This window comes from Schistocerca serialis, chromosome 3 (genome assembly GCF_023864345.2).
Source record: "Schistocerca serialis cubense isolate TAMUIC-IGC-003099 chromosome 3, iqSchSeri2.2, whole genome shotgun sequence".
Taxonomy (NCBI): Eukaryota; Metazoa; Arthropoda; class Insecta; order Orthoptera; family Acrididae; genus Schistocerca; species Schistocerca serialis.
The window spans coordinates 995167900-995184872 of NC_064640.1; positions in this window are offsets into that span (position 1 = coordinate 995167900).

Here is a 16973-nt window from a genome sequence, read left to right on the forward strand (position 1 = left end):
TGTTCATGTCTAACAGCAGTCTGTGCTGCAAAAGGTGGCTATTGGGGCTTCTTACACATGGTCACATTAACATGACTGGAGAGTGTAACATTGCCATTCTTTTAATTAAGTTATTTTGTCAGTTTTCATTATTAATAGAACAGTAGTTACATGCTCTGACCTCGTTATCAGCCACTGGCTGTGTATTTTGTGTCGTACACAAATTATCAACTTTCAGCAGCCATGTCACATCTGTATGACCAACTTTATTTTCATCCTGAAATAAGGCAAATGAATTTTTTTATCCCGTAGACACATACAATACCAATACCATAGAATCATTATACCATTTAAAAGTATAGTCCCATAAAAATGATGAAGTACTACGTTATGTGGAAATTTCAGTATTGAAATGGGAAAAGGATTTAAGAAAGGCAGGATTTTGAAGAATTGTCAATACCTTATAACATGGAGGCAACCATATGTGCACCAACAGGAGTAACCTTTTCAAAGTCAGGCAGTTATTGACATTATTACTAATATTAATAGATATGACTATGAGTCACATGTAGTTCAGACAGAAATACCTGACAATCATGGACAGCTGATCTGCTTTTGCTGAAGTAATGACATAGCATCAGAATCAAAACGAACATCAGTGAGCAAAATATTAACAACTTTGAAACAATATGAAATTGGGAAACATGGAATGAAGCCCTACTGGTACACAATATAAATGAAAAGTCTGGTTCAGTTATTGCAACAATTAAATATCATTTTAATATAGCATTCCTCAAAGTATAAAGACAAGAGAAGCTTCAGAATCAAACACAGCGGATTACCAATGAAATATTGGAACAGCATAAGAAGCTGCAGGATCTGAGCCAGATGGAGAAAGCTGAAAACTATGTGGCAGCCGCACCGTTCAAATGCGCGAAGGGCTGAACTACGGCACAGCCGATACAAGTAAGCGACACCCGGCATTCACGAGTGCAGCTATACTGCTACGCCGAATTTTGGCAACAGTGCATCGCACACCAGACGCACGGAACAAAGTAAGGGGACAGTGCGAGCCGGTCAACGCAATATGACACATGTCTCCGCTCCACCGACTTCACCATCGCGGACCACGTGACTCCCCCGCAAATGCATACGTGCAGTCTGAAACGCAGTCACTCATTTTGCGGAGTGCACCCTTCCATTTGACAGTGCCTTCCTCCCTTCCGTGGACATCACGGCCCTTCCGCTTGTGCCAGGAGCTGGACATTCAGCGACATGGCCTTTATCTTGCTCGGTCCACGCGGTCTCACCACGGCTGATCACTCAAGTGTACACCCTCCGGGATCTGTGATCGAGCCGTACTGCTAGGGCAACATGCCTGTACGGACGAACGTTAATGATGCATTGCATTTGTAACGTAGAGTAAGTCTTCCAAAGAATAAATGTGTCACGACAAAACTGCTATAGTCATTCTGTCACCAAGCCTCTCCCTTGAACATAGTGCGTGGGCACGGCAATAAAGCCGGTTCACCGCACATTAATGACCGTAAGCGGTGATACCACACATCCGCGCTTCAACTATAAAATATCCTAAAAGAAGTACTCAAAAATGATAATACAGGTAAAAGCAAGGGAATTAACACTAACATAATGAACTCAAAACATATAATAAAGGCAGCTTGTTATGCAATTAATACTCAAAGAAAGGAAAAATATTGACCAAACAAATAAACAGAGATCAGGTTAATGAAAATAGACAACTTAGTGGTTACAGAGGGAAGAGAAATAGCAAACATTCTCAATGGTAATTATATAAATTGGGTAGAAAGCTTAAGATTGGAAAGACAGTCCAAAAAAGAAGATTACCAAGCTATCAAAAATATCATACAGTATCACTTTCTCGAAACCAGTAACAGAAGACAAACTGAGGAAGACTATACAGAAATTAAAGTCCAACAAATCAGCTGGTGGTGATGAAATATTGAATCAAAACTGAAGATAAGCAGGGTTGTGCCAGTGTGCCAGAAAGGGGATAAGGATGTCCCCAACAAGTACAGGGCACTTGTCCACAAAAGGCAAAGGTCCCGTTCAGTTACTGATCTGGCACACAGTTTTAATCTGCTAGGAAGTTTCAACTACAGACCAGTTTTGCTTATACAAGGTTTATCAGAAATCCTGGAAATGCTTATTTTGATAGATTAGTTCATTACCTGGACAAGCAAAATATGTTTTTGGTGTCACAGCATGGTTTCAGAAAGGGTAAATCTACAAAATCAGCAACTGCCAGCCTGTCAGAATACATTATACAGGCCTTAAATGATAAAAAGTTATTTCTAGACCTATCCAAAGCATTTGATACCATTGCCAATGAAAGACTTATTCCAAAACTGGAAAACTATGGCATTCGAGTGGATACAATCATACCTAAGCAACAGGAAACAGTATGTATCAATAGGAAACATAACAGTCAGAAACCAAAGCCATAAAATATGGGGTGCTGTGGGGATCAGTAAAGTGGCTGTTGCTGTTTAAACTATCTGTAAGTGGTGAAGGTGTTGAAGATAAAGAGAAGAAAATCCTGTATGCAGATGACATGACAATACTGAACAGTGAACAAAATGTGGGACAGCTTGAGAGAAGAGCATATATTTCTGCACATGTCACAGCTCAATGGCTCAGGGAAAATAACCTGAAAAAAATTATGTATACAGTGTTCAAGAACAAAGAGAAGTCTGTAAAAATAAATTTTGAGGTGGATGACACAAAGCTGGAAGAAGAAGAATCCACTAGTTTCTAAAGTGTTACTGCAGACAATGCACCGAAATTGAAACAGCATAGTAATCCTGTTTCTAAGGAACTCAGCATCATCATATTCATAATGAAGCAGCTACTGCAGTAAGTAGTAAAATGGCTTTGATCTCTTTGGACTGTACCTGCAGCATGGAGTGGCAGTGTGGTGAAACTCAAACATCCAAGAAACAAAAAGAGTGTTCACATTAAAAAAAAAGCAATTAGGATCATTTTAAAAAGAAGGACTTCTGAAACATGCAGAAACAGCTTTTACATCATTATACAGACATAAAACAATAATACACATCACAAAAGAAAGTTCAGAGTGGATTGCACATGCTAGTGTAAAAGCCCATAAAACATGGGGGAAGAATAACACATGAAGAGTATCTCACCAACTGAAAATGCTTGAAAAAGGACCTCAGAATTCAGCTATCAAACTTCTAGAAAGTCTGCCTAAAAATCTGCATTGTAGTATATATGATGCAAACTCTCAAGCTCAAAGACTGTCTGGTGGAAATGGAATTTAATGTGTTAAAGAACATCTACTAAATTAAATTTTTATATATTGTTCTTTATAACCTGTGATGTTGGAGAGCATAACCAAAATGTTTGCTTCTCAGGAAATAAGTGATAGTAAATGTTTTCCACTTTTTATGTGTCCTACATTACTTGTACGTTTTCTGTACACAATGTAATCCTACAGGCTCATATAGTATTGATTCAAGTATGTACCACATATTTTGCAGTCTATTCTGTATCAAATAAAGAGAATAAGGTAGGCATTATGTCATCTCAAGAAATTCTAAAAGATGCTTTAACATAAAATTAAAATGAAAATAAGCAAAAGTTAAAGTTCAGACCTATAACAATGAATGAAATGTTATAAAAAACTATATTTCAAAAATATCCAATATTAATATTCTAATATCTTCACAGCCAAATGCTATCATCCATACATGACTGACCATCAGAGATCCCACATCATTCACTCCTATGTGTCTGCTCTCAATACTTTAACCAAGCCCAATAATTAGTGATAATGGAACACAATTTTCTTTATGCACTATCACTCTGGACTGACACAGCTGATCCATATTTCTTGTTAGGATTTCAATAACCTTTCATGGCTTCATGAAATTAGAATTTTCTCTCACAAATCATTCCTAACCCTTATAGTGCAGTATTTACCGACCAGCTCTTCCTACAAAATATCCATTCTTATGCCATTTCTGTTCCCAGCACCGTGCCACATGGGCCATGTCTGTGTAAGGTCCAGGAGTAAGGACTGTCCATGCATCGACCAGGCATAACATATTCCATTCCTATCACTATATATCCCTTTAGAGGTGATCAAAATATTCAAATATCCATGTCTATATAAACACTGCTGCAACCACTATATCACTTTTTATTTGGACATCACCGTCAGTCAGCTATTCATGTCCAAACGAATTGATGCTGTCACATTGATACCAGAGGTTAATTAGACCGCCCAGTTGCAGAACTTATTGTTCTACAGAATATGATCAACTTCAATGGCTGTTTCATTAGCTGTGAGAGTGTGAGTGTGTAGAGTTGTAAAACTACCATACACTATGCTAGCCTATCATCAGTAAACGTAAGCTATGGTAGGTTTCCTAGTAGCCTTGGTCAGTTAAGATTGTAACCACATTACCTGTATGTTAGGTGAGTTGCAACTCTATTGGGCATGAGTGCATTCGAATCATTTTGTCTGCATATTTGATCACTGTCCTACAAGATTCCCCTAGAACCCAGAAGTGCGAACAGTCTAAAAACTGAGAGAGGGTTGTATAAAGGGTCACATAACCTACAGGACATTTTTGTTCTACATAGTTATCCTTCTGTCTGTTGCTTAAAAATAAAGAGTATTTATAGTTTTGAAACTTTCAATGTTTAATTCATGTTTTATTTGAAAATTGCTAGTTCATAATGTGACACAACAGGATGTTGTACTAAAAACTAGGAAACAATTCAGATGTACCATATAGTGCTAGAAAACACAATTCCTCAGTAAAATGGTAAAATTAAAGAAAAACAGCAAAACAAAAACATATCAAATATTGCTTCAATACTTCATTGAGTTTAAATGAAACATATTTCCATTGTTCATAATCAGCATTCACACTTACCAGTAACAACAGGAAACTCTTGCCTTTGATTATAATGAATGTTCTGTTGAGAGCAGTATAACAGCAATTATAGTGATGTTTTACATTTGTGAATGTAAATTGTACTTGCATTAAAAATAATTGCTTTAGTTACATAAAATTATAGAAGTTATGAAATCCACTGACTTTTATGACTTATTAAATGTAATTTATATTTTGTAAGGATTTAAAATACATAATGAACTAACAGTGAACAATGTGTGATTTTAATTATGTGCAAAACATATAAACAAACAAAGAGAAATCATCAGCTCCCAGTTTCTCCCACATAAATTCATTTATGTTTCTTTCCCTACCAATGCTACTAATAGGACCAGTAATCCCACCATTTACTATATAATTTATGCACTGTCGCAAAATTACTGAACAGTAGTTTCCATCTCAATATTAAAGTTCATTGTTTCACACTTTCTTCTCACAAGGTAATTAAACTGAAGGAGATAAAGACTTGTTGGATCAGGAAGCAAATAATGTGAAATAGAGAGCAAAATTATAGCATTCACAGTGAGTAAGAGCGAAGAGTGGGGGGAGGGGGGGGGGGCAGTGGCAGAGAGGAGATGGTAGATAGGGTTATACAGTGACAGGAGGTGCGATGAATGAAAACAAAGTCTTTACAGCAACACACTGCCACATAGCATATGCTATAACACCAACAGTTATGATTTCTGCTGCTGGTACCTTATAATTTCACTGGTAAGATGATTCTTTACCATGTCTGAGTAACCTCAATGAATATCTGTTATTCTCTATTGTTATTCACCTCCTCTTCATTTGCCCTCCTCCTTCTTTTCCTTCATCCTCCTCCTCATTTGTCAGCTCACTGTATTGTTAGCAGGTGAAGGAATCCATTGTTTGGAAAAGTTCATGGTTGTACACATTTTGTTTGTGACTGTTTCTGCAACCACATGGTTATTATTTCCCACGAAGTAAAGTAAAGTCATATGGCATGAATGGCTGGACGACCATTAAGGACGGGTTCAGTCAGGTAATTGGAAAGGTTTTCCCTATACTTCGCACCCACGGGCACCTTTCCATCATGAAATATGAGTTGTGTATGTAAGTGTAACTGTTAAGAGTAGGTAGCTGAAATGTTTGGGTGTGTGTAGTGTTGTGTTCATGTTGGAGAGGATGAGAGAAGGGAGAGGGTGAAACCTGGTGCCTACTCCTTGTGAACAGCACCAAGCAGGCCACAGAGCTTAATGTCTCCATCTGACACACACAGATTACCATCAACAGTGTCACATGCCCTCACTTTGTGAGACACTCTGGAGAGGTTTGGAATTTAATCCAGGATATTGGAGCAAAGTCTGATGTTCAGGAACTTGAAACCACCACTTCTCCTCCCACTGGCCAAATACAGGCAGTGAAAATTTCATCCACCACCTGGTTCAAAAGAGCTTATCCCTGAGGTGAGAGCCAATGCACAAATGTGTGTTAGTGACCTCGGCTGTAGAGGTGGGTAATATTTCCTATATTTATTTGATTGTAATTTCAGGTTTTACCCCTCGATTAAAAAAAGGGTAAACATATGGCTATACTACAGAGACTGCAATGCATTCTGTGCCTTTCATGAAAATAAACATAATATAATGAATTGTAAGAAATATTTGTGTCAAAGTTAAAACTGTGTCAGTCCAGTAATTCAGCACAACTGTTAACTTTTGTCACCTATGGTCATCAAATTGAGCTATCAGTGTACATAGGAAGATAAGGCAGATACTGCTATCAGCCAGTCTCAGTGCTGACAAGTTTTTCCCAGATGTTAGAGAAACTAATGCATGCTAGGACTGCAAAGCAAGTTAGTGACCCAAATATCATCGCCTAAAGTCAGTTTGAATTTCAGGAATGCATTATTTACATTCACTGCCAATATTTAGTAATTCATCAACAAAAACATGAAGATGGTCAGAATATTTTCTGACTTGACAAAAGTGATTGTGTCAGTCACAAATTACATTTACACAAAGTTACATAACTAGGTACAAATTGTGCAGCAGGGAAGTACCTTGATTCCTACCTTCCTAACAGAAAGCATAAAGTTGTACCGGATAGGCAAGAAGGTGTCTCAACATTATCAGAATGGGGTACCATTATATGTGGAGAGCCTCAGGGTTCTATTCTGGACACCCTACTTTTTATTATTTTTATTAATACTCTATCTCTTTAAACAGAATACTGTAAAGTCACTGTCTTTGCTGCTGACAGTACATGACTTATTGATAATTCACTCTAAAACTTGATATGTCAGCTAAAACAGATTTTAGAGATGTTGGTGAGCTGGCTTAAACTTTATTGTTTCACACTATCTCTAAAGATGAATAAATAGGAGCAAAACTAGGTGAACAACACATAGTTATGGTACATACTTCAAAATACCTGGGCCTATAGATCAATAACAAACTAAACTAGAGAAACCACACGCTAGATTTCTGCAAAATATTGTGTTCGGCAACTTATGCATTATGCGTTTTTTGTCCTTATAGAAATATGGAAACCACTATAACAGTTTATTACAATTATTTTCATGCCAGCATGGCATATGGAATCACATTTCTGAGGAAATCAGCCACGAGGTAGAAAAGCGCTATATGCAGAGGAAAGACTCACAAGAATCATGAATTGAGTTCCACTCTAGTCAAACATGCAGAAATCTTTTTAAGAAGCTTGAAATCCTCACATTCAATGCACAATATATATTCTCTGTGATGTGTTTCATAAGGATAAAAATCCCATTTTTTAAATCTTAGTAGTGTATTATCACAGTCATGATACTAAAAGAAAAGAAGATATACACTGTGAGCATAGCCTACAGTAGTGAGGATGATGCAGAAGGGGGTCCTTTTCAGGGACTGTAAAATTTTTAATGCCTTCCTTTCACAAGTTATGTGTTTAGTAGATAATGAGCCCTTTATTAAAAAATCGTAAGACAGTTTCTGTCGCAAGGGTCATTATATACATTAGAAGAGTTGCTGTAACACTGAGATACATTCCCAGAACCTTATCTGTGTTCCACTCTAGACAAACATGCAGAAATCTTTTTAAGAAGCTTGAAATTCTCACATTCAATGCACAATATATATTCTCAGTGATGTGTTTCATAAGGACAAGAAGGCATCATGTATTGGTGTTGTGGTAAATCACTCCAGTTCAAATTACGAAAATAAGCTGACTTACAGGAAAAAGTCACATTAGCAACAGACGAAGCAGACAGATGGTTTAATGAAAACAGACTCATTGTGAATGCCGAGCGAGGTGGCGCAGTGGTTAGCACTCTGGACTCGCATTCGGGAGGACGACGGTTCAATCCCGTCTCCGGCCATCCTGATTTAGGTTTTCCGTGATTTCCCTAAATCGCTTCAGGCAAATGCCGGGATGGTTCCTTTGAAAGGGCACGGCTGATTTCCTTCCCCATCCTTCCCTCACCCGAGCTTGCGCTCCGTCTCTAATGACCTCATTGTCGACGGGACGTTAAACACTAATATCCTCCTCCTCCTCCTCCCATTGTGAATGCCAAAAAACAACATGGATCAACTTGAGACATATTACAAATAAAACAAAAACTAACCTTACAGTAGAACTGGGTAAGTGTAAGATTGAACAAGCATCATACACTAAATTCTTGGGAGTATGATTTGATGATCACTTAAGATGGGAAAAGCATGTAATATCATTGAACAAAAAATTAAGTCAAACATGTTATATACTTAGAATGCTTAAAAGCGCATATAATATTAAAAAAGTTTTATATGTTTATTTCTCATTCATGCACAGTTTATTAAGATACGGTGTACAGTTCTCGGGGAACAACAGTCTAACAAAACATTCATTTAGACTACTAAAGAAGGCAGTCAGAATAATAAAAGGTATAGGATATAGAGACTCTTGTAGGCATGCTTTCAAAGAATGAAAAATCATGACACTACCATCCTTATACAGGGTGTTTCAAAAATGACCAGTATATTTGAAACGGCAATAAAAACTAAATGAGCAGCAATAGAAATACACCGTTTGTTGCAATATGCTTGGGACAACAGTACATTTTCAGGCAGACAAACTTTCGAAATAACAGTAGTTACAATTTTCAACAACAGATGGCGCTGCAGTCTGGGAAACTCTATAGTATGATATTTTCCACATATCCACCATGCGTAGCAATAATATGGCGTAGTCTCTGAATGAAATTACCTGAAACCTTTGACAACGTGTCTGGCGGAATGGCTTCACATGCAGATGAGATGTACTGCTTCAGCTATTCAATTGTTTCTGGATTCTGGCGGTACACCTGGTCTTTCAAGTGTCCCCACAGAAAGAAGTCACAGGGGTTCATGTCTGGCGAATAGGGAGGCCAATCCACGCCACCCAAAGCAATCACACGATCATCGAAATATTCATTCAGGAAATTAAAGACGTCGGCCGTGCGATGTGGCCGGGCACCATCTTGCATAAACCACGAGGTGTTCGCAGTGTCATCTAAGGCAGTTTGTACCACCACAAATTCACGAAGAATGTCGAGATAGCGTGATGCAGTAATCATTTCGGATCTGAAAAATGGGCCAATGATTCCTTTGGAAGAAATGGCGGCCCAGACCAGTACTTTTTGAGGATGCAGGGATGATGGGACTGCAACATGGGGCTTTTCGGTTCCCCATATGTGCCAGTTCTGTTTATTGACGAAGCCGTACAGGTAAAAATAAGCTTCGTCAGTAAACCAAATGCTGCCCACATGCATATCGCTGTCATCAATCCTGTGCACTGTATCGTTAGTGAATGTCTCTCATGCAGCAATGGTAGCGGCACTGAGGGGTTGCCGCGTTTGAATTTTGTATGGATAGAGGTGTAAACTCTGGCGCATGAGACGATATGTGGACGTTGGCGTCATTTGGACCACAGCTGCAACATGGCGAATGGAAACCCGAGGCCGCTGTTGGATCACCTGCTGCACTAGCTGCGCGTTGCCCTCTGTGGTTGCCATATGTGGTCGCCCTACCTTTCCAGCACGTTCATCTGTCACGTTCCCAGTCCGTTGAAATTTTTCAAACAGATTCTTTATTGTATCGCTTTTCGGTCCTTTGGTTACATTAAACCTCCGTTGAAAACTTCGTCCTGTTGCAACAACACTGTGTTCTAGGCGGTGGAATTCCAACACCAGAAAAATCCTCTGTTCTAAGGAATAAACCATGTTGTCTACAGCACACTTGCACGTTGTGAACAGCACACGCTTACAGCAGAAAGACGATGTACAGAATGGCGCACCCACAGACTGCGTTGTCTTCTATATCTTTCACATCACTTGCAGTGCCATCTGTTGTTGAAAATTGTAACTACTGTAATTTCGAAAGTTTGTCCGCCAGAAAATGTACTGTTGTCCCAAGCATATTGCAACAAACGGTGTATTTCTATCGCTGCTCGTTTAGTTTTTTATTGCCGTTTCAAATATACCGGTCATTTTTTAAACACCCTGTACATGTATGAAAGCATTTGTTTCTTAAAAGAACACGAGGAATTTTCTACATTAAACAGAGAATTACACAACTATGAAACGAGGAATAGGAATGATTTCCAGAGAGAAATTCATAAAACAGCTATGTATCACAAAAGTGTACTATACCAACCCAAAATCCTCTACAGTGCTCTCCCCAAAGAACTAAAAATAATGCCAAAACTGCACATATTTAAAAAAGAACTAAAAAACATGTTATTGAGCAATAGTTTTTGCAGTATTCAAGAGTTTATGAATCATTATTTCCCTGACCTAATAAATATGTGTAATTGCCCACATTTAAATACTTGCTATTTCTATAAAAGTGTGAAACAGTGTTAATGTAAGAAACGAAATAATCTTTGATGACAGCCGGTGTGGCCGTGTGGTTCTAGGCACTTCAGTCTGGAACCGCGTGACCGCTACGGTCGCAGGTTCGAATCCTCCCTTGGGCATGGATGTGTGTGATGTCCTTAGGTTAGTTAGGTTTAAGTAGTTCTAAGTTCTAGGACACTGATGACCACATATGTTAAGTCCCATAGTGCTCAGAGCCAATCAGTCTTTGATGTGAGAATCACTAGCTTTTTTTTTTTTTGTATGTTGTTATTCTACTTGTATATTTTTATGTTAATGTTCTTATAGTTCTATTAAAATTGTAATGTCTAAGTGACAAGTAAATTCAATTATAAATTTTCTTGTACATGTATTTTAAATTGTAATGTTTATTGATGAGTCCTATGTCATTTTGATGATGTACTACAAGGACGCTAATAAACTGAATTGAATTGAATGGTGTTAAGTGTTATGTATGTGGAGAAAATGTAATGCAGGGACTCCGTATGTGTGAAGAAGCTCAACAGTGGGTTCATTCAAATTATGTTGTTGCACTCAGTTTAAATTACACTGCAATCAATAAAACGTGTTTGTGTAGTAATCAGTGCAACGCAGGCATTGAACAACGTGTTGTTACAACATTAATGAATGATGTGTGCTGGCTAAAAGCTGAAGTAAACAAACTAAAAAATGCCTTCTCAGTAGAAAAAACCAAGTCGGTGAATGTAAAAGCAGCGGACACTCACTTTGACCTGCTTTGTAACATGTCCTACACACCTAAAAAGGCTCATCAGGCGAAAGTTTCTACAGATAATTTTCATATCAAATTAAGTAATAGATATCAGGTATTATCAGACAGTATTGTAGTGCAAAAAGAGAAAGTCATTGCGAATTCATTAATTAAAACTTCCGGGCTGAATTGCCGTGGTCCATATATAAAACTGCTTCTCCTTCCTGACATTTGGTTGCCTACTGCGGGCAACACCTTCTGAGGTGAGTCGGCGACTGGCTCCAGGTGCTGGAGGTCCCACTTATATAGAGCGCTTAGATGGCACCACCACTCATCACGTGCTTTCAACTTTAAAACTATCTCTGAGTAGTACCATCTCTCTTGATTATAGGTAATCGATAGTCACTTTATTGGTACAGAGTCGACCGCCCTATCTTGTCTAGTTTTAATCCTTTTTATTTTTTATTAAAATTATTTTCATGCTTGTAGATCTCTATAGCTTCTCTATACATGCGGGTATAATAATGTGAAGTCCCAGATATCACGTTTGTCTCACTAAATTTTATTTCATGATCACCATCTTTGAAAACGTGTTCCGCTACAGCTGTTTTGTCAATTTGTCCCAATCTACAGTTCCTTTTGTGTTCAGTTAGGCAGGTATTAACACTCCTTTTAGTTGTTCCAATATGAACCATGCCACAGCTACACGGAATTTTATACGCACCTGGGGTAGCTAAGGGGTGTCGTGCGTCTTTCACCGATCTTAAACTTTCACTAATTTTCTTGGTAGGCCGAAAGATTGTCTCCACTTGAAATTTGGCCAAAACTTTCCCAATACAGTCCGTGATGTTATGAATAAATGGAAGAAAAACTTTTCCAGCCGACGGTTGTTGTTGTCTTGTATTTTCGGACACTTTTCTTCTAGGATGGAGTGCTCAATCTATTTCGTTGGCAGTGTACCCATTTCTCTTGAAAGCCGTTCACAAATGGGTTAATTCCTCTTGCAAATAAATTGGCTCACAGATGTTATTAGCCCTGTCCACTAAAGTTTTTATGACTCCTCTCTTCTGCCTAGGATGATGCTTCGAATTCTTATGTAGGTAACGATCGGTGTGTGTGTCTTTCTTATAAACCTTGTGCCCTATAGTCCCATCTGCCCCAATACATCCAAAAAGGTCAGTGAAAGACGCACGACACCCATTAGCTACCCCAGATGTGTATAAATTTCTGTGTAACTGTGGCATGGTTTATATCAGAACAACTAAAAGGAGTATTAATACCTGCCTAACTGAACACAAAAGGAACTGTAGATTGGGACAAATTGTCAAATCAGCTGTAGCGGAACACGTTTTCAAAGACGGTGATCATGAAATAAAATTCAGTGAAACAAACGTGATAGCTATGACTTCACATTATTATACCCGCATGTATAGAGAAACTATAGAGATCTACAAGCATGAAAATAATTTTAATAAAAAAGAAGAAGGATTAAAACTAGACAAGATATGGCGGTCGACTCTGTACCAATGAAGTGACTATCGATTACCTATAATTGAGAGAGATGGCACTAGCCAGAGATAGTTGTAAAGTTGAAAGCACGTGATGAGTGGTGGTGCCATCTAAGCGCTCTACATAAGTGGGACCTCCAGTGCCTAGGAGCCAGTCGCCAACTCACCTCAGAAGATGCTACCTGCAGTAGACAATGAAACATCAGGAAGGAGAAGCAATTTTACATATGGACCACAATAATTCAGCCCAGAAGGTTTAATTAATGAAGACGCAGGCTGTGAAAGCTTACATGTTATGATCATTGCGAATGCTCGTGAATACCTTACAGCAAAAGGTCTTAATGAAAAACATTTAACTCGTTCTGGCAGCAAAAAAAAGTACTACTACATTATATATTAGAAACAAATGTTATGATAAGGTGAACATTTTATTGCAGGGGAAAAATGACAGGGCTGAAAATCGGAAAGTAAATCAAGAAAATATTTACTTATTCTCAGACAGTCATGGAAGAGGGCTAGCTCAAATACTGAAAGAAAAAATGGAAAAGTTAAATATGGGTCTAGTGAAACCAGGTGTGCCTCTGCATGTTGTTGCGAAAGATATCCACAAATACAAAGACTCGGGTTCAAATAACTCATTTATAATAATAGCTGGAGCAAATGATATTTACAAAAACGAAGCAAAACATTAAACAAGAAATCTGAATAAAATGCTAGTGTGTGTGCCAGCACTCAAAATAACTATTTTAAGTATTCCTGAGCGACATGACCTAACAAAAACATCTCGTGTAAATAAAGAAATAGAAATTACAAATTGTAAAATTGAGAAAATATGCAAACTGTTCTGCAACGTGAGCTTTCCTAAAGCTGCCAAACTAAGAGAAGACTTCACAATGTGTGGTATGCACAGGAACAGCAGTGACAAATCTAGATTGTGTGACTTAATACTGGAAAAACTAAATCAATTCAATGAACCACAGTATCCACCAATAGCAGTAAGTATGGTGGAGCCTAATCTAGGATCACAGAGTGGTACAACTGCAGTGACTTCGGATAAATTGAGAAATGATTCAAGTAAAGAAATCGACATAGATGATTTGTCAAGCTCAGTTTCTACTACATAAACTGTCCCGTCAGCAATGGAAGTGTCATTAACTCCAGCTACAGCAACTACAGCACCGGTAATATTAACATTAACTGCAGCAGGATCAACAACTAGATCACAGTGCTCCATCAAAGCTACTGTTGTGTCACCAGGGCCTGCAGCAGTCTACAATCAAAAGAGTGGAAGTGTCATCAACTTCAGATACATCAACTACAGCATCTGAAACATTAACTGCAGCAGGATCAACAATTAGACCACAGTGTTCCATCAAAACTACTGTAGTGTCACCAAGGCCTGGAGCAGTCTACAATCAAAAGAGGAGCTTGAGGCCTAGAAAACCTGCTCTACTAAATCAAGATTTTTTATGGTTTCTCAACAAAAAGGGGAAAACCATGACTTAGGTAAGTCAGTCAGAAATGACACTCAGCAAAAGATCAATTATCTAACAATCGTGTGCAACAACTCACCCATCTTGAAACCTAGCAACTCACTTCCTCAAAAAGTCAATACTAAATGTGACAAACTGTGTATTTTCCATCAAAATATAAAGGGGCTAAGAGGTAAACTAGAACTGTTGACAATGAATATTAGTGACAGTAATACTATTGATAATGCCAATATCCTTTGTTTTACCGAACACCATGTAAAGGAGGGTATCAATATGCTGAATCTAGATGGCTATCATATTGCCTCTCACTTTTGTAGAAACAGTGTGCAGAAGGGTGGTGTAATTATATATGTAAAAAAGAATATAATGTATAGAACTCTAGAGCTCACGAAATACTGTTTTGATCAGCATAGAAATTAGCATCAAGACCCTGTCATTCATTGTAGTAACAGTCTACAGGGCCCCTTCAGGGAAGCAATGTATGCTCTTTAAGCAACTCGAATCTCTTCTTTGCCATATATATTCAAAAAATAAAAATACTGTAGTCTTAGGAGACTTTAACATTAACTTTCTAGATTATGATAGTAGTAGAGCTGACCTGCTACATATAATGAACACATACAACCTCACACCCATGGTAGACTTCCCCACAAGGGTTACGAACTACTGTTCAAGTCTTATAGATAATATTTTCATTGATGAGAATAGAAACACCAATGCAACAGTAAAACAAGTCCTAAATGGTCTTTCAGACCATGATGGGCAATTGATAACTATCAATGATATATGCCCACACAAGAAGGACAAAGTCTGTAAAAGGTCATTTAGGGTAATTAATAAACTCATGATCTTTAACAGTTATCTTCAACTCATTGACTGGGTTCCAATTTATAGTGCACAGAAACTCAATGACAAATTTAACCTATTTATAAATGAATTTATGTGCCACTTTGAAGCTGTCTTCCCTCTAAGAACTGCAAAGAACAAGTACCAGAGCCATACCAGCAAACAGTGGCTCACAAAAGGAATAAAAACATTTTATGTTTCTCTCATAAATACAAATGATCCTGAAATGAGAGCTCATTATAAAAGGTACTGCAAGATCGTAAATGCAGTTCTGATAAAGGCAAAAAGTATGTTAATCAAATAAGAAATAGATAATTCTGGCAACAGAATAAAAGCCATCTGGGGTATTATTAAAAGAGAAACAGGTAGTTACTCAAAGGATGCAGAAAATATTGAAATTAGACATAATGGGAATATCATTGATAAAGGTGAAAATGTTGCAAAAATTTTCAACAAGCATTTTTTGACTGCAGCAGATAAAATGAGGTGTAATGGTTCTATAAATGAGGCTCTGAATCTTTACAAACAAGTGGACTTAGTGCAACACCCCAGATTAGCATGCCTCCTGTCACTGTTGAGGGAATTAAGAAGATAATAAGGACCATGAAAAACAAACACTCAACTGGTATTGACGGTATTTCCATCAAAGTGTTGAAACACACACACATTTTGATTTGTGAAGTCCTGTGCCACATCTTTAATTAATCACTGAGAATAGGAATTGTCCCTGATAGACTTAAATATGCAGTGGTGAAACCATTGTACAAGAAGGGTGACAGAAACAAAGTAACCAATTATCATCCTATTTCACTCTTAACTTGTTTCTCCAAGATTCTCGAGAATCATGTACACAGAAGGATTGTTGAACATCTTAGAAAATACAATATTCTCAATAAAAGTCAATTCGGTTTCCAGAAAAACATCTCAACGGAAGATGCAATATATTCTTTCACCAATGCAATTCTTGAATCAATCAATAATAAAATGTCTCCAACTGGAATTTTTTGTGACCTTTCTAAGGCGTTTGATTGCGTGATCCATGAGATTTTTCTGAGAAAGGCAGAATTTTATGGGTTAACTGGAGAAGCAGGGATGTGGCTTGCATCCTATTTAAAGGACTGGAAACAGAAAGTCATGGTAAATGACACTAATGGGGAACCAGTGTGCTCTTCTTGGGGCATAATAAACTGTGGAGTCCCACAGGGCTCTATTCTGGTTCCTCTACTTTTCCTTATTTTCATAAATGACCTTCCAATGTGTACAAGGGCTAAGATAAAATTTACTTTGTTTGCCAATGACACAACGATTCTGGTAGACAATTCAACAAATACTAATCTTGAGATCACTGTAAATGCAATTTTTCAGGAGACTTAACTGGTTTACCTCTAATGGATTACCACAAAACTCTGAAAAAAAAAAAAAAAACTGAATTGATTCAATTCCATACAAGCCAAAATATTGAAGGCAAGATTAATGTTAAATACAATGATGGAAATTTAGCAAGAGTGGAGTCAATAAAATTCCTGGGTCTACTTGTTAATAGCAATCTAAACTGGTCCTTACACATTCCTTACCTATATGAAAAACTAAGCTCAGCAATTTACGCTATTTGTGTGATTGCTT